General features: G+C 44.6%; 1 protein-coding gene across 7 annotated transcripts in view; it reads right to left on the bottom strand.

Annotated features, from left to right (window-relative positions):
- The window catches only part of AUTS2 (activator of transcription and developmental regulator AUTS2), a 1,118,163-nt gene that overhangs the window by 419,207 nt on the left and 676,413 nt on the right, over positions 1-22,543 (bottom strand). The window lies entirely within an intron of this gene.

The following is a 22,543-nucleotide window of genomic DNA, read 5'->3' as shown; positions in this document are numbered from 1 at the left end:
GAAGCTTGGTGCTGCTCCAGAATTGTGGTAACTGTCCAGTCTTGGTTACACGTCTATACAACTTAAGTGGGGAAGCATTTTTGTGCAACTGCATACAGGGCCCAGTCCTGTGTCATGCACTTGGCATCTTTGCTAATATGACGTGATGATGGTGACAGGGAAATACTGACCTGCAACCAAGGATGTGTGTCTGCATTTTTTCCATGCAGACATAGCTGCTGTTGGCTAAAGCTTAGCAGTCAAATAGCTTTCTGATGACCAAATCATTTTTATCTTTTCATTTCTGATCTCCATTGATCTCTACATCCTTCTTATCCAAGAGATGCCTCACCATCACCTCCTGCCACCAACAGCTGGAAGTGTGTGATGAAGTATCCTAATGAAAAAGCCATTAACATTTGTACCACGTGTTTCTGGGCTTTTCTGTCCCTGCACGTAGGTTAACAGTATGCTGGAAGGTGTCTGGAAAGGACAGAGGCTCCTGGGTAAAGAGCTAAACAGCCACCTCCCTGATATGCCTTGGCCACTGACATACATGGGCTGGTCCTTAGGTCACGGCCCACTACTTGGAGGGAGCAGAATCCTAGGACTAACTACAATGGTGTGAGGAGGGGAATGGGGCTGGCCTCAGAACTGGGCAGGAGAGCATGTGCACTAAGGCAAACCCTGAGCACACCTAAGAAGTCTGGCTTCCAGCAGAGCAGGACCCATTCTCTGTTGAGACTTCAGGAAAGGGCTCGGAGGCACATACAACGGAAGTCATTGCCATGAGATGGAAAAGAACACATGCTCAATATAAGAACGCATGAATGCAAAAACTCAGCTTCCCTGAAGTGTGGCATTTTCAAAGCCCACACATCATAACAACTCTGAATTCTGAGACGCCTAAACAGGAAGCCCCTGAGGTTCCATCTGTCTCCCTGGCTAGAAGGACAGCTGAGGAACCATGCTGCTGTCTGGAAGAGGGCTGGCAGAAATCACAGGAACCCTGGCCCGGGAGCTAAGAATGTGCAGTCATTCCTCCCCCCACCCCCCTGTCTAATTCACAGCCCTGACAAAAGCTGTTGGCTTGTTACCAGGTCTGTCTCTGTACATAACTAGAAATGAACCACCAGAAAGAGTTGGCTCACTTCTTAATTTTGTTTTTATGCTTAAATTAAAAAAAAAAAAATCATAGGATTCATCATCACATGGTATTAAAGAAATTTAGTATTTCCTTTGTTCCACATGACACTTTACTAACAAAATTAAGAAGGGAAGATTGTTAGATGGATGTGAGAGTCAACAGAAGCAGAGGTACAAAAGTAGAGAAGATGAGCTGAGATCATAATTCCTAGTCTGACTGGGCTCAGAAACCCCGGGAGCTCCAGAATGTTGACCTATAAGGCATTCTGGCATTCAAGGTCCTCCCAGTGCACTCAGAATCTGCCCTTCCCAGGCACGTTACTAGTCTTCTTCTCTGCAATATTCTCTTCCAGTGACTTTATTTAGATTATGCAGTCACGTCTGCAGACGTGAGTCATATTCCTAGCGCTGTACTTCAGCTACTTAACTTCTCCAGACTCTACATTTCTCTTTATTTATATCAATCCTACTCTTTCTTGAAGATTCTACCCACCACAGCTCAAATGATGTGCAAAAGGATTTGACAAAATCCAATACCTTATCATGATAAAAACACTTGGAAAACTATCAATAGATAGGAAGTTACAAAACATTGTACCAGAAGTTCTAACCAGAGCAATTAGGGAAGGAAAAAAAAAAAAAAAAGAAAGGCACCTATCTCTATTCACAGATGAAATGATTCGATACGCAGAAAATCTCAAAGCTAATAAAATGAACTCAGCCAAGTTGCATGGTACAAGACCAACACATAAAAATTGGTTGTGTTTCTATATACCAGTAATGCATGATTCAAAAAGGAAAATCAGAAAACCATCCCATTTACAGTAGCATCCAAGAGGATAAAATACCTATTTAGCCAAAGAGGTGACAGACTTGTACACTGAAAACTACAAAACAAACATTGCTAAAAGAAATTAAAGACCTAAATAAAGGGAAAGACACCCTTGTTCATCGATTGGAAGACTTCATATTGTTATGATGTCAACACTACCCAAAGTTATCTACAGATTCAAAGCAATCTCTATCAAAATTTCATTGGAATTTGTATCCTAAAATGGAGCTTCTCTCCATCATCATGGTACTGAGACACAAATATGAGCCAGGGGAGTTCAGCAGCTGGGAGCAGGGGTCCATGAGCTGATTGTGGTGGCTAGGGTACACTTCTCACTATTTAGAAGGGCTTAAAAGGAGCCACTCATGCCTCCACTGCCTCGCACTACTTTAGGCAGAAAAGATATTATCACAGTTATCCTACATATGCCTACGTGAATGTGAGTAGAAATAAAATGAAAATTATATGATAAACGTTATATGCCAAATGCAGGTCAGAAGACAAAATGCTACAAAACAGAAATTAAGGAGCGGATGGTGAATAAAGGAGATTCTCATAGGAAGATGGCTCAGTCTAACATCTTCACTGGATTTTGAAGGACATAGGGGAATGCCCAGAATATCCAAATGCATGAATTTCAGGGTGCTGAACTAGCTGTGCATTTTACTCAGAAAGAAAACTCTCAAATGAAAAATCAAGATTGCAAAAAAAATTCTGAGAAAATGTCACAAGTTACCTTCTGCCATCCCTAAAAACCCAGACCCTCCCTCCATGTTAGAAGTACTATTCCCAAAACAATTTTCTTTGGGAGAACCAACCTTTACAATGCCGAACCTGAAGAATGTTCTCCATTTCCCCTTCGACCACAACCAGCTCCCCAACTGCACGCAGAAGGCCAACAGGTAGAGCAGCTCCTGATGTTATTCTAGAAGCCAGTGCTCTCTAGACATATTGAGCAAAGTAGACCTTTCAGAGGCTGGGGAGACACGGGGCTACAAACACAAAGGCCTTCATTTGGAAACCCATGAATGTCCCTATTATCCTAAAAACTAAGCATGGAGCCGTGCATTTCATGCTCACTGCCACCTGCGATTATGGTTTTATAGTTATTACCACGCACTTTGATGATCAGATTGTTTAAAGGCCTCAACAAGCATGCTAATGTGACCTGAGGACTTAATGTGTCTTCACTGCTGCCACCTGAGTGAGAACACTTGTTTACTTTATGCCAAGGGAGAAAAGAAATCCAACTTGGTTCAGAAAACACCATCTGGGGTAAAACGGATCTGATCTCTTAGAAGTGACCAGAGGCCTTATGTTCAAGTAAATAAGAGATGCTGCATGAAGCAGAGACCTGGGTCTCTAGCCTCTTCTAGCCAGCTCAAGGTAAAATCAAGAAAGGGACACAGCCAACCATAGCTGTCTACGGCCTGTGTGAGTCAGAGCTAACTCGGAAGTTAGGTGTAGGAGAATGGAATTACATTAAGCAAGTGCTGACAGAAAGATCCAGAGGAGTTTCCATGGTGGCGCTCTGTACACATATGTGCATGTACGTATGTGCGTAAAGGGGCACTCCCAGAGTAAGGAAAAACCAAACGCTGGTGGGGCAGAGATTAGGTGGCTAAGGCAGCTGAAGGGGAGTTGCGGAACAATCCTGGTGCCCTGGGAGAAGCGGAGAGGGCCAATCAGGCCTTCAGGACACAGGCTGGATGTGAGTAAAAGGCACAAAAAAAGGCCCAGGGGAGAGCAGAGCAGCAATCAGATCCCTTTGGAGATGGGTGGAGAGGCAATCATGAAGCCTTGGGAGGACAGATCAGCAGTCCCTGGGGAGCCTCCTAGAAAGGGCCCCTTCAGGCATAAAGGAGTCCATTCTGGGGCCGTGATTGCCTCTCCAGGCGCAGCCTGCTGTGCTGACCTTGAGGCTGGCCCCCACCCACAGGGCAGAAAGCAGAGAGAGAAGCTGAAGACTTGGTCACTAAATGAATCAAACACAAAATGTGTGCAAAACGAGCAGTTAGAGTTTTTAGTCACAATGGAGATGCTCTAGAGCTGAGGCCCAGGGCGAGGCTAGATGCAGGCAGACGGCTGGGGCTAATGAGCTCAGAGGTGGGACGCCTTCCTCCCCCTGACAGCCTGCACTCCTTCAGCAGCCTGACGAGGTTTTGCCATCTTGTGTCCTTTCTCAGGTGGGTCTGATGGTTCCAGGAACTGGTCTACGTGCACTGTGCAAGGTCAAACGGCAACTCCCTTGCAGAGCTGGGACTAATGTCCAGGGCTCTGCCCCCTAAATCTAATTGTTTAGAATCTAATTAGGCTTGGGGCATGGTGACCAAGTTCTACACTAAGCATTCAACCGCTCTAAAATATTTTCTCCTCTACCTTCTGAATAACTCTCTGTAAGAAGACGTGGTGGTTCAGCTTTGCCTTTGTCACTGGAGTCAGGAGAACAGCGAATAGAGCGAGGCCCGTATCTCAGACACACCGGCAAGGGAGAGGAGGAGAAAGCCCAAGACACGGCCACCACCCTTTCTCAGAAGTCCTGTGGTTAAGGATAGTGGGGGCTCAGACTGTGTACTTTTGCCCACGGGAAAAGCATTTTAAGTAAGTTCTCATATAGGAAGCCAGTATACAAAATAGATACAGGTGAAGCTGTTCTGGGTGAGTAGCAGTGGGGGGGGGGGGGGGGGGGCGGGGAGACCATCACATATCGTGCCCCTGTCTCCCTCTCCTCACCACCTGCTCTGTCAGCCTCTGAGCACTAGATGAGGGTCAAATCCTGCAGCGGGAGAAGAGACAGTGGCCCTGGACGCATCTCTCTCACGCTGTGTGTTTTCCTCTTTGCGTCTCCTTGTCCTCATGGGTAAAATGAGAGGCTAAACAGGGCTTGGGTGGGTCTTAGGGTCCTTTCGACTGTAAAATCATCAACTTCTCTACAAGCAAGGACAGAGGAGAGAATGAATGCAAGTTTTCCCTCAACACAACAGGAAGAAAACTATGGAACAATAACATCCAAGGCAAGGCAACTGGGTCATTTCAGTCCCTTCTCACGGCAAGGCGCCATTTTCCAGCTTTTCAATGAGACTTTCTCACTTCTTACCATGTCTAGAGACCATCAGCATTACGACCATCTCTAGTGGTCCTGCTGACCAGTTCCAGTGCCGGAGTGTGACCTTCTTCTGTCTTTTACTAAAACGCAACCTTCCTGGTTCCATAAGCAGGATCAGGGAGGCCCTTCCTTTTTTCCCAATAAATACAGAACTATTTTCAGTGACGGCTATGTTAGATGTTTGTTCTCCTATACTGATCTGGCCAGAACATTTTTATAGTGCTGACTGAAAACATTCATAAAACCCCACACCCTCCTCTGCCCAGAGTCAACACCACTGTCTGGGCTACACTGGATTCCATTCAGAGGCCAATACTTGATGTCCTTTTTCAAAACGTTGTGGCTGCTTTTCAAACTGCTCAACGCCCACCCTCATCACCATTCTCAGACTGGCCATAACCTTGGCCGCCAAGGCCTCTCCCCTTGGTCACCAGCCAAATGCAGGTACCAGCAAGTAGCAACGCTTTCATTCAGTGTGGGGCAGAAGGCCTGCCTTGATTCCTGTCTCCCCATGGCACACAGCGTAACCGTGCTATGTCCCCACTTTGCCTTACCTTTTCTCCCCTAGGTTTTGACTCAGCAATGGTGGCAGAGGGGTAGACTCTGCTTTCATTTTATTGAATCGCCTGTATTTGATTGGGAAATGGGTTGCGGTAACTCTGTCAACAGGACATGTTCAATTACACCGTGTAACCACTTTTCTTCAGAAGGCACTAGCATCTGGTCTAAGCAGTTAAATAAGCACAGCCACGTGGTATTACAGCTAATGAAATTAAATGTGGCACAAACAGACACATGGCACACAGAATTCACGTTTACGTCTTTAACAGGATCTTCCTTGTTGATACAGAAGATACGCGGGTTGCGAGATCAGGACTGTGGTATGGATGGCTGGCTGTACTGCTTTCCAAACAACAAAGTGATTATTCACTTCACATCCAGGTCAAGCAGAGAATTTCATCTTTGGAACCCCAACAGTTCCCTTTTCAACCTGCCCGCATACCCCCTGCCCTTCAGCACTCATTTTCCCCTCTCGGCGGCCTCTCTCCCCAGTCTACCCTGGGGTCACCCAAAGCTCTGGCTGTATTACCTCGCCGTGCTCCAGATTCCTCTTTATCCTCATCTTTGACCCCTTTAAACCTCCCAATTCTGCTTTCTGGTGTGATGAGGCTTAAATTAGACCACAAATGTAAAGACTCGGCACAGAATAGACACCCCACGAATATTGGTTCTTTCCAACATCTCTTTCCTTTCCACTTATTTTGCCTGTCCCACGTTCTGCACTGGTCTGTGGACAGACTCACCTGCCAAGTTAGGTCTGCTCGTTTCGGAGCCAGAGCTAAGTGGAGAGTCAATCTGTCTCAGCACATATGTGGAGGCACCTGTTGTTTGTCACCTCATCCTTTCAATTTTCTTGGTGAAACGGTACCCCAACTTTCCTTTGGAGATATCCTTGCTCCAACTTTCCATTTCTGTGGGATCAACTCCAACTCCAGTTGCAGAGTGGGCTCTAATTGGTTTAAGCTGGGGAGGGGAGAGGGTGATGCTGCTGGGAGGCACCCATGCGGGATCTGTATGTGGAATCAAATCAAAGGAAAGCAATACATGTAAAGTACTTAGGCTGGAAGGATGAATACAGCCAGGGTTTGGAGCCATCATCTGAGTTCTCGACAAAGTGGAATCAGGGTTCAGCAACTGCTGCCCCTGTACTATCTCCCATGATGCTTACTGATACGAGGTACCCTACAGGGGTGCCCCTGGTATCAGCATCTACCTGTGCCTGCTATATCCTCTGAGCACCTCTGAGTGCCTCAGACTGTCTAAACGTTCAGGCCGGTCGATGTCCATAGCGTACGTCTCGCTTGGGGATGGAACAGTCTATCTGCACGGACTCATCCGATACCCACTCACCCCGGCTTAAGTATCGGTAGCTTCGTGGCTCCCACCTGCACTGTGATACAACCCGCACTTAATGTGCCTGGAAGCCTCAAGTCTGGAATTTTAGAAATATTAACCATGGCTAACATTTATTGTGCCCCCAGCATGGGAACGACACTATCCTAAGTGTTTTTTATATGCACCCCCAATTAGTCCTTTGAACGATCCCATGAATCATATTCTATTATACCCTTTCCAGGGATGAAGAAACAGATGCACTAAGAGGGCACATAAGTTAGCTACCATCTTCTAACAAGTACATAGCGGCGGCGGGCTTCAAAGGCAGCCAGTCTGACTCTGGAGCTATACCCCCGAACCACTATGCCCCACTGCCACTCTCAATACGATGCCTCCATTTCTTTTGTTTGGCTCTCTTAAAAAAATGCAGGACACTTTTCACTTGCTTCTCATTCATCTTAAATACACACTCACCATTAGAGAAGTCCAAAACATTGAAGCAGCAACAAATCATTTGACTTTCAGGTAGGCACGCAATTAGTATCACTGAAGCGATCTTTCTGTGACTGCTTTCTGCCTGGGTGTAAGGCTAACTTAACAGGTAAGCGGTTGCCTTTTCTTGGTGCTCCACATAAAGAAAGCTGGGACTTTAGCATCCAGGAGCTCCAGAACGCAGGGGATAAAATCCACCAGCTTTGTAGAAAGATTATCAAAGCACACCATAGCGGCCCTTTTGGATAGTGAAGATTAGTCTAATCCTTCCACCTCACCTACTGAAATGCCATTCCCAATACATGTGGAACATGTTACAGTTGGCCAATTCAAAATACTTTCCCTTCTGTTCATTTTATCAGGTATTTGGTAAGTCTCTCCCACAGGAATACACCCTATGATGCATGTAAAAAATTATCCCTACAAAGAATTTTCGGTTTTCCTTAAAAGATAAAAAAAGGTCCAAACTCAAGCTCTTCCACGCCAAGGGCAATTTTGCTGGTCTGATAAATCTTGTAAATCCAAAATGTTAAAACAAGACAATCAAATTAGATCTAAAGATTAAATCAGTCTCCAAGTAATCCTTGAATTTATTACAGTTGTTGAATGTCCCTGCTAATTTGGGGATTAAAATGCTCAACACAAAATTCATTTTTTCCCTAATTGGATTGACCAAGTTTTCCAGGGTTCATGGGAACATTTCATTTTCATAAAGAGCATCGGAAACAAATAACTTCATTATGGAGATGCTTCATAAACTATAGGGCAATGTTCTTGGGGAACAAATACATCATATTACATTATCTTGAGCATAAACTCTTTTTGTGACATAGTTGTACATTTACTGGATATGTTTCAGGAAACAGTGTTTCACTTCAGACATGTCCCAACTGCTTGGATATTTATTTGGCCGCATACATTTTTTTCTACTTTATAAATTACTCAAACTTGGAAGTGCCTGATTTAGTCGCTGTGGTTAGAAATTGTTTGTTTGGTGTCTGAGAGAACACCCAAAGGTGCTCCAAACTACTAAATCAATTTAGTGGCTTGTAATCAGAATGTAAAAACACACTGAAACAGATTAAAAGAGATCAGAGTGCCTACACCTCCTAACTCTCTAGTCACAAGCATTAAAACAACACATTTATAATTGTGTTTAAGTGAAGCCAACAAGATTGTTACATTTATGGAAAAAGAAATGATCGGGAAAAAAAGGACCTAACACAAAGCTATTCTACTAGGCAAATACGTGGAATCTTGGTAATGGGATTTTGGAGGACTTTATATTCAAGGAGGCACTGTCACTTAGTTGTGGCACACAATTGTGGACCTGTGTCCCCGCTGCACCATCCTGGCCTTTGCCTAGCTGGGGCAGCCTCTTCATTCCTCAATTTTATCACCTTTTAAGATAGGCAGTGAATAATACTGCCTATCTTACAAAGTTGTGAAGATAAAACAAAATACATATAAAGTACCTAGACCGGTATGTAACCATTCCTACGGTAAATGCCATCATGTTGTTAAAATACAGTAGCAAGCATCCAGATTAAGACAGCCACTGGAAGGTGTTTACTGCTTGTCTTTACTAAGCTGGTGTCATGTTGGCTTCTGGAGTACCTGTCATCCCATCCCTGGAGAAGGACGGGATGGAGGACAGACCCTGGCCCCAGTGCACTGATTCTTCCTCCCCTACCCATCCCAGTGGGACCATCAACCCACAGCCCCTGGATGCTCTGGATAAGAGATTTCGAGATGGCCCCTCCACATCCAACACTAGCATTTCCAGGGGACTCTGGAGCCTCCGTGCTGCCAGCCTTGGTCCACATTCGCCATGTCTTCTTCCTCTTTCCTTCCAAGGCCCAGTCCCTCTGCCCAAACTACCACTTTGCAATCCTGGCAGCTGTCTCCTGTTGAATTTATATGCTAGACTACTTACTTACTCCTTGAGGATAGGGGCTGTTTGTCTATAATTTTATTCCCTGGTATTATACAGCACACAGTAGGCGTTCAACAAATATTTGCTAAATAAGTAAGTAAGCTCTCTGGATCTCAGTTCAAATAAGCTGTCCCTAATCATCTCCATAAATGCCATGATCCGAAATAAAGACAGATGTAACACGTGTTGGGAGGTCTGGCTGTTGTATACATCCCACGATGGATAGCCAACTTTACTCTCAGACAATAGCTCTAACACAGATGTGAAGGTGGTCTGCACAGTTACAGCCAGGTTTTACGAACCATCGATGTGCTTCCTTCTGCACACAAATGGAAGGGTCCAAAGACCATACCGGGGCTGAATGAAGAATGCTCTTTTCTGACACCAGTGCCTTCCTGAGGACGATGCCATAACGACCTCTGTGGCTTAATTTCTAGTTTGGACTGAGGCTCGCTGAAACAGAACTACCAACAGGACAAAGTTTCTAGCTGGTTGCATATAGTTGTGGAGGAAAACAAAAAAGAAACTTCCTGCATTTCAAACTGTGTCAAGTCTCTATTTCACCTAAAGCAATATGGAGGTTGAATAATTAATAAAAGATTAAAATGCTTAGGGACGTGGTAGAAAAAGCATAGCTAAGCAAGTCTTAATGAGCAAGTTTAGGATAATTTGGTCTAAGGATTGAACAAGAGAGAGTTTTCTTTTACTCATTTGTTCCTTTACCACTCACTTATTCTTTCATCCGGCTTCCACAGTAAAAGAAAAGCTCCTTCAGGGAAATTTTCAAGGACCAGTTCCTTGGGCCAGACGGAAGGATGAGATGAAGGCATCACAATGTAATTTATTAAGATTGTATGCCTAGTGTTTTCTAGAGCGTCCTTCCAAAGCCATCATTCAATAGACATTTGCTGCTAAGGTGCTAAGAGTTCTGGGCCCTGGGAAAACCAAGAAGAACGAACAAAGACAGAGCAAATACACCTTCTGAGCTTGGCAGAGACCCGATTTTGTTTTCACTAAAATCTCCACAACAGCGAACACAGGAGGGACTTAGCAAACACGAGTTTTGATGTCCACAGGCTTCCCTGACTTCCACTGCTACTCGCTCCCTGTCTCACCACAATAAATTCTGCCTACTAATGCGCTTGAAACTATTTATTTTTTAAAAACGTCACCGGGTCAGCTGGGTTGAGAAACTCTAAGGAAAGAACGAGAGGCAAGCGCTATTAAAACTTCTGTTCTGCACTCTCACCTGTCTCCTTTCATTAGCACAGAAGCGCCGATCTGAAATACGATCATTATCTTTGGTGGCTATCCTTGGCAGCATCCCCCAAGTCACAAATCCCTCGGCTTATTTGAGTAACACAGAACCTAAAGATTAAAGCTGTCTTGTGTTCAGGAGACATCAGGAAGGAGGTCACTCGGGCCTCAATATTCCTTTTCAGTAGTAACTGGATGCATCTTAAGTTTTTTTGCACTTTATTGTATCCTACCAGGTTCTATTTATTTAAATCCCAGAATCTTTGGCCGACATGGCAAGGCAGAAGCAGAAATGTTTTGTAAAACTTAAATGAACCTGTAAGTGGACACTTGTTCCATAAATCTTTAAAATGCTAGCTTATGCCGTGGAAACCACTTTTACAAGCCCCTTCCATCCTGCTTGAAAAGAGACAGTACATAAAACATCCACTTTCTGTCCACATTTTCACGCGGAATAAACACCAAGTCCAAATCAAACACCAGGTATCTAGATGCAGCGGTTCTGCCGAGCGGATGAGGGCAGTAAAATGTTTTCATGGGAAGGGGGGCTGCGTCCTACTTCTCTAAGAACACTCCCTGGCAAAGCTGCACTACCTGCTGACATTCCCACCCCTCCCCTGCCCCCTCTACAACAAGCAGTCCTCCTACCCCCATCATCCCTCTCCCCTGGTTCTTAACTGTCTCCACGCTGAGAATGCGAAACAGCACTCACGGTCCAAACGCGCTCTCCGTCAACGACACGGGGGTGGCCTGAAAACGCCGTCCCGCTCTGAACTCATCCAACATGAAATGGTGGCTTTAGGACAAAGGCCCGTGCTTTCAGGTTCTTAGGTCGTCATCAGTGGATGACTGTATTCAATGCTTCATCCTGAGCCTCAGTCTTCCTGTGGAGCCAGTGGCTCCTGTTCATTTTCCCTGTACACTCTTCATCGCGCCTCTGCTCGGACGCATGTCTTTGCTCCTTACACTGGTCTCTGCAGTGTCTTCCTAACTGGCCTCCAGCCCTCCCCCCCCCTCCTTTTCTGTCCTTCTGTCCTGTGTTCTACCTGCGAATTAATCATTTTCTTTTTCTGTCCCCCTCAACCTTGGTAACCTCCCACACATTACACTATATGATTGAGTTCACCTGATGGTTCTCCAGCATTAAAATCTCTCTGTGACATGAATAATAGATTTATAAATCATACAGGAGCCAGGGAGCATCCAGTAACCCTTGAAAGAGTTTAAAAATACTGCAGTGGTAAGAACAGTAATTCAACCACCACATCCTCCCTTCCACCATTGGTGTTTCTAAAGGAAGCAGGAAGTCATGACTGCTACATTTCAGAAGTCTCAGATTCGCCTTTATTATCAAGGAGTCATGGTTCAACCCTGACAATTCTGAAGCCAAATTAGCCTTTTGGAATCTATACTGATTTGATTCAGTAAAATTTTGTTGAGCAACCCCTATATGTCTACACTGTGCCCAGCAATGGGGATTTACCAATAAATAAGACAGACTCAGCCCTCCCCTATAACCACCAGACAGTAATGACCTTAAAGGCAAGGGCCACGTCTTGGGTCTTGGGTACCTTTCGGTCAGGCAATGCACCAGCCTGAGAGAACCCTGAGTAAGCCCTCAGTGTTCCAGGCTTGTACCCACTAATAATGCTCAGGAATATTTTCTGGAAATAGTAGGACCAACTTGGCGGGAGCTAGAACCTCCACCTGAGTTCGAACCCTGAATCTCTCATTACCTAAATGTGTGACCTCAGGCAAAGTACTTAAGTTTCCTCTGTTTCAGTTTCTCAAATCTCAATGGGAAAATCAGCAATAATGGATTCTTCTGGGGAGTAAATGAGCTAATGCATGAAGTCTTTAAGGTGGTAGCTAACATGTCACAGTTGCTCAAAATATTAGCTATTATTTTCAACGCAATGTTTCTATACTATTGTTAGAAAATGTTTTTTCACCATTTAAAGAAACATCTCTTTCCCATGGCAAATGATGAATTCATTAAGACACAATCTGCATCACAAGGTTACAACCTTGCCCTGCAGTGACAAGTAACATGAAAAAGGAATCTACAAATGCTCTTGCACACACGTACGTACACACACACACACACACACACATGAAAAAGTATGATTTGCACAAAACCAAAACCAAAACAAAAAAAACCCCACAAAAAAACCCAAAACAAAAACCCAAACCCTTCAGTAAGGTTTTTTGTTGTTTTTTTTTTTTAAGAAGATAAACAAGGATGAAAGCCATGCCCGGCGGCAACAATTTCCAGTATGACCTGGTAAGTTTTCAGCTTCAAGCCGGTCAGATCAAGTGCCCCCCAGTAGTGTTACGTGGGGATCTGTCATTCACACATCAAATCCCCTTCCACTGGCCTCTTCTCACATAGAACGTGCTTCCAGATGCAGAAACATCACTGTTTTCTTGCCTGGAGTGCTGAGGGTCAGGGGTGGGGAAGAGCGTGTGAGACACGGGGAGGTGGGGGCTCAGGGCACCAGTAAGTGTGCTTTCTTGTGCCCACAACAGACTTGCATTACAAACTATCACAATTTTTCCAGGGACCCAAGTTCATCATCAGTCTTGTACTCGATTTCGAGTTTATCAAAGGTGGTCTCCTTAGGATCAAAACACCCATGTCAAGAATGTGGACCTGGTCCTTTGAGCACTGGCTGGAAGAAGTGTACAGAGGGTGGCCTCACACAGGCTAGGTGGAGACCGAAGGAAGCCTGTTGATGCCCTGTGGAGACCCCCTACTCATCTGTCCAATCCATTTTCCTCTTTTAATATGCTTCAAGTGAAAATGGGGATCAAGGCATAGACTATTCTACAATAAATTCGGTAGGATATATCGAGAGCTAACTTTTAATTAATTGACCACTTATCACCAAAGCAATTCTTATGACATTATGCCTTACTATACTACTGATTTTGCTTTATTTTACACTATATTTATTCAGCATTTAATGAGTTCTAACTTTATGCATAGTATCAGCCATTCTTCCAGCTCTACCCCTGAACTACAGATTGGCTGTGGAACCTTCAGTCAAAAGTTCACAGGGAATAGAAGAGTGCAACAGGGGACCATCTGCACAGGCAATGACATGATCAGATGTGCACAGCTTTAGAAGAATGTTTGCAATGAAATAAAGATGAGGGGCACTTTGGAGGCCAGAACAATGATCTAAGCTGGAGGTAAAAGGACCCTTAACCAAAACTGTGGCATTAAGAATGAAAAGTCCAGGGGCACACCTGGGTGGCTCAGTCGGTTAAGCGTCTGACTTCAGCTCAGGTCATGATCTTGTGGTTCATGGGTCCAAGCCCCACATCGGGCTCTGTGCTGACAGCCTGGAGCCTGGAGCCTGTTTCAGATTCTGTGTCTCCCTCTTTCTCTGCCCCTCCGCTGGTCTCTCTCTTTCTCTCTCAAAAATAAACATTAAAAAATTTTTTTTAAAGAATGAAACATCCAGACCCAAGAACCCAGGGGGCTGGAGTATGGGGCATGGCTTGTTGACTGACTGGTTAAGAGGGTAAGAGAGAGAGAAGGTGAAACATATCATGTCTCAACCCTGGGAGGCTCCCAGGCTGAGTCGGGGTAGGAGAAACCTGCTTTGGGAGAAAGGAATGAAGATTTCTATTTGAGAAAGGCATCCAGCAGGTGGCTGATGATGTGGCTTTGAGGCTCCAGAGGGAGGCCAGGGACAGAAAGGATAAAGATGGAAAGTGAGGGCATGGCAGTCAGAGAAAAGAAAGCAAAGTGAGAAGCAGTTAGCTAGGAATGAAGCAAAGCACTTGTCATGTGTCTGCTAATTTTATCCTCACAACCCTCTGAAGTCAGTATGAGAAAACATACTCAGAAAAATCCAGTAACTTGACTCAAGTTTCCAGAGCTAAATAAGTGGTGGAGCCACGCCAGGATCTAAGGCAGGTCTATCTGACTCTCCTAGCCGTGCCAGGAAGTAACATTCTCTACTGACACAGGGTTCACAGATATCTAAGGAGGAAGAGGGCAGGGCCTGATGAAGGTAGTGAAAAGGATCAAAAGGGCGGGCAGAGTCAGGAAAGCCATGGGTGACAGAGCTCGAGGACGAGCAGGGCACCACCCAGGCAGAATGCTGCCCCCATCACCAGACTTTGATCAGAAACCCACTGGTGGGTGCTAAGCAACAGTTTTCTTAGCACAACAGGATACAGTTCCTCCTTCGGAGGTTATGAAGAAAGGATGACGGCAAGTACCAAATCCCTGGACTTTGAAAGAGAGGAGAGACCCAAGAGACCCAAGCGTTTTAGTTTTTTTAAGGACCGGAGAAAACTTGCTCAAGTTCATTAGCTGAGAGGGAAGGAAGTGGTGAAGGAGAGAGGAGGGATAAGACAAAGGGAAAGAAACGATGGATGTGACAAGGCCTTGGAGGAGACAGCGGGGTTGGCTGAAGAACATGGTTTTGACCTTGGGAATGAAAAAAAAAAATGCATTCTGCTCTGACAGCAGAGGGAACGATGCAAACATGAATAATGATTCTGACAAAAACTGTTAAATGCAGAAGACAGAAGTCAAGGATGATCTTACTGGGCAGCCTTGGTGTTCTTGGTAGGGCTACCCATGGATAATGAGGTGCAGAGAGAGTCTGGACTAGAGGGTTTCAGATGAGAGGGAAAAGTCTGGAGCAACCATTCCAGACACTGAGAAGGAGTGACTACTTGGCCCCGGAGTCCAGCCAGAGCTGGACATTTGCATCCAATACAACTGGTGTAGAAAGCTGATTTTCTCCAGCAACGTAACCTATGCCCGCGTCAGTCTGGGCTGAGAAGAAAGTACGGGCAAGAGCATCCACATGCACACACGTGCCACGGATGAAACGAGCCATCTGTGAAACGAGGCTGAGTTTTCTTTCCACCAGCCTTGTGTCCAGGTGGATATCGTTACTCTCCAGAGAAGGGTATGTAGGACAGGGATCAAATGCCAGTGTGCAAAATGGGAGTTGTCTAGGGTTATTTGGAGCTTTTATGAGCATGCAACAGTCTATCAACACATCAATAAAGACACATCTGCTCCGAGCGCAGGCATGAGAAAACATGGAAAGGGAGGAAGCCGGCAGGAAAGGGGAAAAGTCGGGTTCCCTCCTGTCCTTAGGAGCTGAGGGGCTCCACCCTAATGACAGCACTGTGCGTTTACCATTTTAACAAGAGGAAGGACAAGGAAATGTCCTCCTGCTTAAACAGAAAGCAGGGTCTACCAACATGAGCCTGAGGCCTGCCATCATCTTTCTGAACCAGATAATGGACGCCCCCACAAAGGAAGAGGTGCAGCGTCCAAGTGTTCACACACGGCTGATGAATTCCGTGGAAGCTCTGCAAAGGGCCTCAGCCCGCCGCTGGGTGGCTGTGCTCCAGGCTCACAGTCCTGCCCTCCTTACGTCTCCACGGGAGGATAGGCAGGGCCGATGGATCCCGTGCCATGCCCTGGTTCACGAGGCTGGTAGAAATTCTCTGCAATTTAAGGCCTCTGCTGTGACATTACCTACAAGGCTCCTTTTCCATGAATGTTACATCCAACAGGAGGAACCAGCAGGCCCCGCGGCTGATTGATGCTCTAAGTACTAACCGGCTGTCTCAGCAGTGAGAGCATCGACCACAGCCTAACTACTGTGAGTTCATCCATTTGCTTACTATCAGGAATCTTCTAGGTATTTGGAAAGGCACGAGTGCCACTTTCAGCATCCTCTCCAGGTGAAATAATCACTGAAAAAATTAAGATCAATGACTGAATGGCCAGTGCCACTTGCTATATTCATGGGGTGGTGGGAGGCATGTTTACTGAAACTAGGGGGCTTGGGTTCAGGATCCTAAAGAACATTTCTGCTTTTCTTAGAAGCAGCCTGAAGGTGACTCCAAGTACATAAAGTCCATTAATCAATGTCTTTAACCTAATAATAGTAAAGCTTAATAACACATCTTTGGTGGTTTCAGAGCACTTGTGAAAACACGACTTCTTCTCATCCTTAGCAACTGGTGACATGTGTGGGGAGGGTAGGACAAGTCCTAGACTCTTCATTTTATTGATGAGGAAACAGTCTATCCCTGCTTACTGTCGCCAAGCTAGCCTTGACTACTCTTAGAACCGGTGGCAGCTAGAAGTGGGGGCGGTATCCTTACGTTTTAAGACACCTGACTATAATTTCATGTGAGTGTCTGTAAGGAAACTTCTTATATTACGCCTGAATATGTTGCCCTGCAATCACTCTCAAGCGGTCTTGTTTTTTTTTTTTCCCCTCTGAAACGACAAAGTAGAAATGTAATTCTCTTACACAGGAGAGCTCTTTAGACGTTCTTTTAGCTCCAAATCAATCATACACACAACGGCAGCAATCTGATGCTCTTTGGGAATTTTCTGATACATGAGAGTGTATGTCAAAATCTATTTCATTCTAGTCCTGTACTGCCCATGCTGTTAGCCACATGTGGCTACTGGAACCCAAATCCATCAAAATTAAATAAGATTTAAAAATTCAGGAACTGGTCACACTAGCCACATTCAGCCACATGTTACTTGTGGCTACCCTGTTAGTGTGGAGCATTTTCATCATTACAGAAGGTTCTGTTGGACAGCACTGTTCCAGGCCCTCAAACTGCCTTTGTCTGAACTCTGACCTACACACTGGTCTCACCGTAGGGCCATCCTTTGCTGTCACCTACTTTCGGTACCGCCTTTTCAAAGACACTATTTTACCTCATTCAAACAAAAAATTGTGAGTACTGGTGGAGAAGAAAAAAAAAAAAAAAAAGGATTCCTCCCCACATTCTGCCAGCTTAGAAATACTTAATTGGCTTATGGGTTGGCTGATAGGGTTTAATATTCTCCTCTCTTCAAATCTAAACTCAGCTGGAGGCCAAATCACTGCCTATATTAAATACACAAAAACTCTATTATTAAAATGGAAGTAATAGTTCTTTTATTTTGAAAATACACAGAAGATGGACTTCATTTCTTTACTTTTACCTTCTAGGGAGCCTGGGTACGGGGAAGGAAGGAGAAACAACCCTCATTACTGGGACTGGGAGACTCTTCAACACTCTCCCACTGACCCTGACTAGGCTTTGCTTCAGCATTTTACCCAGTTACTTTTTAAACTTATACAACTTGAAAATGTGGACACCAGTACTGATGACACAGTTGCCAAAATTAGAAAATACTAAGGCACAAAGGGACCGTTGAGACAATCTAATCCAAACGCCCCATTTGATAGGTGAAGAGAGGCTCAGAAGATGTCAGCCATGTTGGCCTAGAATCTGGTCTCCAGCCCCCCGTTCAGGGCCCTCCGACCCCCTGCACTGCTTACCCATCAGCACTGAAACATCAATTTCACTTTCAACAGTTTGTTTATGTCCCACCCTCCCATGCAGCCACGCCTTCCTTTAACGGCACCCAATCCTCTGAATTCAGGTAAGCTGTCATGCATACTTCCAAAGTAGTCAGGTATCTCCAAAGTAAAGTTATCATAAGTCACAGACAGAAAGTAAGATTTGATGAAATATACGGGCTTGCTTACTCTGATTCTCTTTTTTCAAAGATTCCTGATAAGCCCTAGAACACATTCAGGGTCCATTTTCAAAGCATTTGTATCACACTGGGGTCAGCCACAGCAGCACCAAAAAAGGGGGAAGCATTAAAAATGTTCTCTGGTTGTTGAATCACCGTATTGTACACCTGAAACTAATGTAACACCCTATGGTAGCTGTACTGGAATTAAAATTTTAAAAGTTAAGTGAAACGTAAACAAATGTTCTCCGGCAATAAGGAGTAGGAGATCCCTGGGAAACAAGAACTGAGAATGGAGACATGGGATTGAGAATAAAGTGAATGATGAGGAAGCCGTGTCAAACATTGACAACCAATACCTGAGCACTGACCGTGACCCAGACGGTGGTCGTAGGTCTTCCCCGCATTACCTCAGTACGTCCTCATGCCTGCGACTCAGGTGATCTTGGCTGTCCCCGTGGTACAGATGAGGACAAGAGGACCAACAGGCTTTGTGTCCCATCCTCAGCCACTAAACCACAACCTAAAGTTTAGAACAGCTGCTGGACTGAAGCACAACATCTAGAAACAGCGCACACAGCTCACAACAGGCCTTTGGAGAGGGAGAACTGTGGGAACAACTTTTTGAATTTACATATTCTTAACTGGTAAGACTCAGTGAACTTCAATTTTGAACAAAAGTCAAGAGAGCCGAAGTAGGAAGAGCCTGTCATCTTATTTTAAAAGGTGCTTTATCTTATTTGTGTAACTTTTTTGAAACTTTTATTGCAATAAAAAGCACCTTGGCATGACAAGAATTCTAAAGGAAAAACAAAATTATCTTCTGTAGGTCGTATCAGGAGCCAATACAGCCAAAGAAAGCTGTGTTTGGTGTTTTATTTCCCTCTGATGTTCCTGAAACTGGTCTTCTGAACAGGCTGAGGACCAGGGGAGAACGCAGAGGGGAGTAGAGGTCTTGTGGTCCACTCGGACCACCCTGCAGTCTCCCGCCTGGGCTAGGCCTACTTACTGAGGGGTGAAGAATCCATTCCTTTGGTCCCCCTTCTCCTTTCATACTCCCCCCGCCCTTTGCCCCACACTTGAAGTAAGCTTCCAATCCCTGTTACGCTTCGTCTCTCCGCCCAGGAGCAAAGGCTTTACAGCATCCACATGCAAAGATCTTGCCCTATAAATAAAGATGCAGTTTGTTTTCATCTCCTTTTCCCACATTTCAGTTGGCTATTTAACCAGTTAGTAAAGCACCATAGGCAGATAACGTTTCCTTCCACTCACTGCAACAGAAAGAGAGCCACTATTCTGGTCAAGATTTAAGTGACAATTTTGATCCCATCTTGGAGTGTCTGGATCCTTAAGTAAAAATATATGAACTTCATTTGCCTTAGAGCTTTAATTCCTCTGTCACTTAACCTCTCCCCTCTCAGGTCTGTGGGCAAAGAGTAGAGAGAGGCACCAGGCTGCAAAGAGGAGCCAAGTTTCTGAATCACTAAGGAACTGATATGCCATTTATGAAATGGGACTGAGTTGAAAGGACAATGGTTTCTTTTCCTGTTGATGCACCTGCTTTAATAAGTTGTACTGTAATTATAACCCTTCACACTCTCCTCCTTTAAGGACGATGTAAAAACAGTAGCAACATTTTAGACGTAAATCATGGGTTCCAACCAGCTACCGTGCGACAGAATAAAGACTTCCTCCTGTGTTCTTTACAGTACTTGCAACTCCTCTAAATGATCTGAGCCTTCAGCAGTACATTGAGTATTTGAACAATAATCAGACATCTGGTGCAAAGAGAATGATATTAGAGACACAAGGTACAGCGCAGGCAAATAAGGCAGATTTGGGGGCAGCTGGGTGGTTCAGTCAGTTAAGTGTCTGACTCCGGTCATCATCTCAGGGTTTGTCAGACCGAGCCTGGTATCGAGCTCGGTGCCAATTGCGTGGAGCCTGCTTGAGATTCTCTCTCTTTTCCTCTCTCTGTGCCCCTCCCCACTTCTGCTCGCTCGCACGCTCTCTCAAAATAAAATAGACTTTTTTTTTTTTTTTTTTACGAAAAAGGCAGGTTTCTATTTGAGTCGCTTTTTCTGAGAAAGGGCTTTTCTGAGGCTAGAGGTAGATGAAAGCAGTATAAAACTGTAAGACAAGAAATAAATTCCTTTTACTCCTACAGACAAGAACCTACCCCCCTAGTTCTAAACTGAGGGTTCTCAACCGCTTTGTACTCGCAGGCCTCCAGACATTCTAAAGAAGGCCCAATACTTACGATGTAATTACTACTGCAGAACAGCCATGCGTCTTCACGGGGCCTATAAAAAAGCAGTGGTAATTAACTCACGGCTCACCAGGTATGTCTTTCTAAACATAAGCCTTTGTGAACGGGAGTCGCTCAGTGCGCTCCTTCTCCAGACCCAAGAGGCACTGTCCCTAACTAGTAAACAAAGACTTGGCATTGTGCTGTGTCTCTCACGTCTGATGTCAGCCAACTGAGAGATCACTGTGTGCGCCATCTACTGAGATCATTGTTTTAAACATATAGACAGATATGTCAGGGCCTGAGAAGGGAGAAAGATACACTGGTGCCTCTGTAAACCAGTTGAGAACCACTACTGTAAAGAACAGGTAATATTTATGGAGCAATTAATATGTGTTAGGCAGTATGCTAAACAGTTTGCATGTTTTGACTAATTTAAGGCTGCAGTGGTGACAATATTTAAAATCACAGCTCAATACTTAAAAGCAACCCATGGGCTAGTTCTAAGGAGAACTTTAGTCATGTTTTTAAATAACTGCTTTATTATCTAAAAATAAGCCTTTCCCACCTAATCTCCATCTGAGAAATGGACAAGACAGGAGTAACAGTGATCATTTGGCTCTTAAAATACTCTAAACTCTACCAGTTGGTGTCCTTGAGGCTGGGTATTTCCTTTCTAGATTCCTAGTACATCCCCAGAAATGCTGAGGGCAGAGAATTAATATGAACAAAATGGGAGTATGTCCTGGGGAACACTTTTTAAAACTCTTGGGGCTCAGGGCGCCTGGGTGGCTCAGTCGGTTAAGCTCGTCAGGATCTCACGGTTCTTGGGTTTGAGCCCCGTGTCAGGCTCAAGGCTGACAGCTTGGAGCCTGGAGCCTGCTTCGGATTCTGTGTCTCCCTCTCTCTCTCTCTTGGTCTCTTTCTCCCTGTCCCATTTACGCTCTTTCTCTCTCTCTCAAAAATAAATGAACATTAAAATAATAAACCTCTTGGGGCTCACGTGAAATTCCCTCATCTCTTCACTCTTCCTTCAGAATGGAGAATGCCTGGTTGTTGCCCCATATCTGATAAGCAGAAGTTTAGTCTAGCACAAGCCTTACTTCAAAGTCTAAGTCAACTAAAGCTTGGCAAGATCATCACGAGAGATACTTGAGCTAAGTTTCAATCACTGTTGATAAATATTTATTGAGCTATATACAAATAAATGTTTAGGCCCTTTTAAAAGGAAATTATTTGGGGGGGGGCACCCGGGTGCCAGTTAGTCAGTTACGCATCTGACTCTTGATTTCAGCTTAGGTCTTGATCTCATGGTCAGGAGTTCAAGCCCCATGTCGGGCTCTGCATTGGGTGTGAAGCCTACTCACTCATAAATACGTAAATGAATGAACAAATAAATCAATACATAAACAAACAAACAAATAAAATGTTTTAAATAGGAATTATACACTAGGGACAAAGATCAAACTACATACTGGCACACTGTGAAAATACAAACATCTCACCTATTGGGTCAATTATTGACTCCCTCCTTGATGGGTATATGATTTTCAGTCTGAGGGTTATGGGCAACAAAACACAAAGTATTTATACTGTTCAAGTGCTGGCTTTATAATTATTTTTTAAAAATTTTTAATGTTTATTTTTGAGAGAGAGAGAGAGAGAGAGAGAGAGCGAGCATGAGCAGGGGAGGGGCAGAGAGAGAGAGGAAGACACAGAATCTGAAGCAGGATCCAGGCTGAGCTGTCAGCACAGAGCCTGACACGGGGCTCGAACTCACAAACTGTCAGATCATGACCTGAGCCAAAGTCAGACGCCTAACCGACTGAGCCACCCAGGCACCCCTGTACCGACTTTATATTTAATACCTCGTTTAAAACTCCCCAAAATTCTATGCCAAAGTAAAAGAATTATTTTTAGCAGCACACAGACAGAGAAGACTAAACTATTTATTCAACAGGTTACTTTGCTTATTTATCCAGGGGACTTTCTGTCATTAACTCAATGACTCTTTGAGGTTATGTTCAAAGGTAAATATTGTTTTTTAAAAGACAGAAACTCCTTCCCTGAAAATACATCTAGGCAAAGGTCATATCCTATATTTTATGGCACTT

The sequence above is a fragment of the Puma concolor genome, chromosome E3 (assembly GCF_028749965.1).
Source record: "Puma concolor isolate L17-30 chromosome E3, mPumCon1.1.hap2, whole genome shotgun sequence".
Classification (NCBI taxonomy): Eukaryota; Metazoa; Chordata; class Mammalia; order Carnivora; family Felidae; genus Puma; species Puma concolor.
Note: the sequence above shows the minus strand (reverse complement) of the source record. Positions and strands in the feature narration are given on the sequence as shown.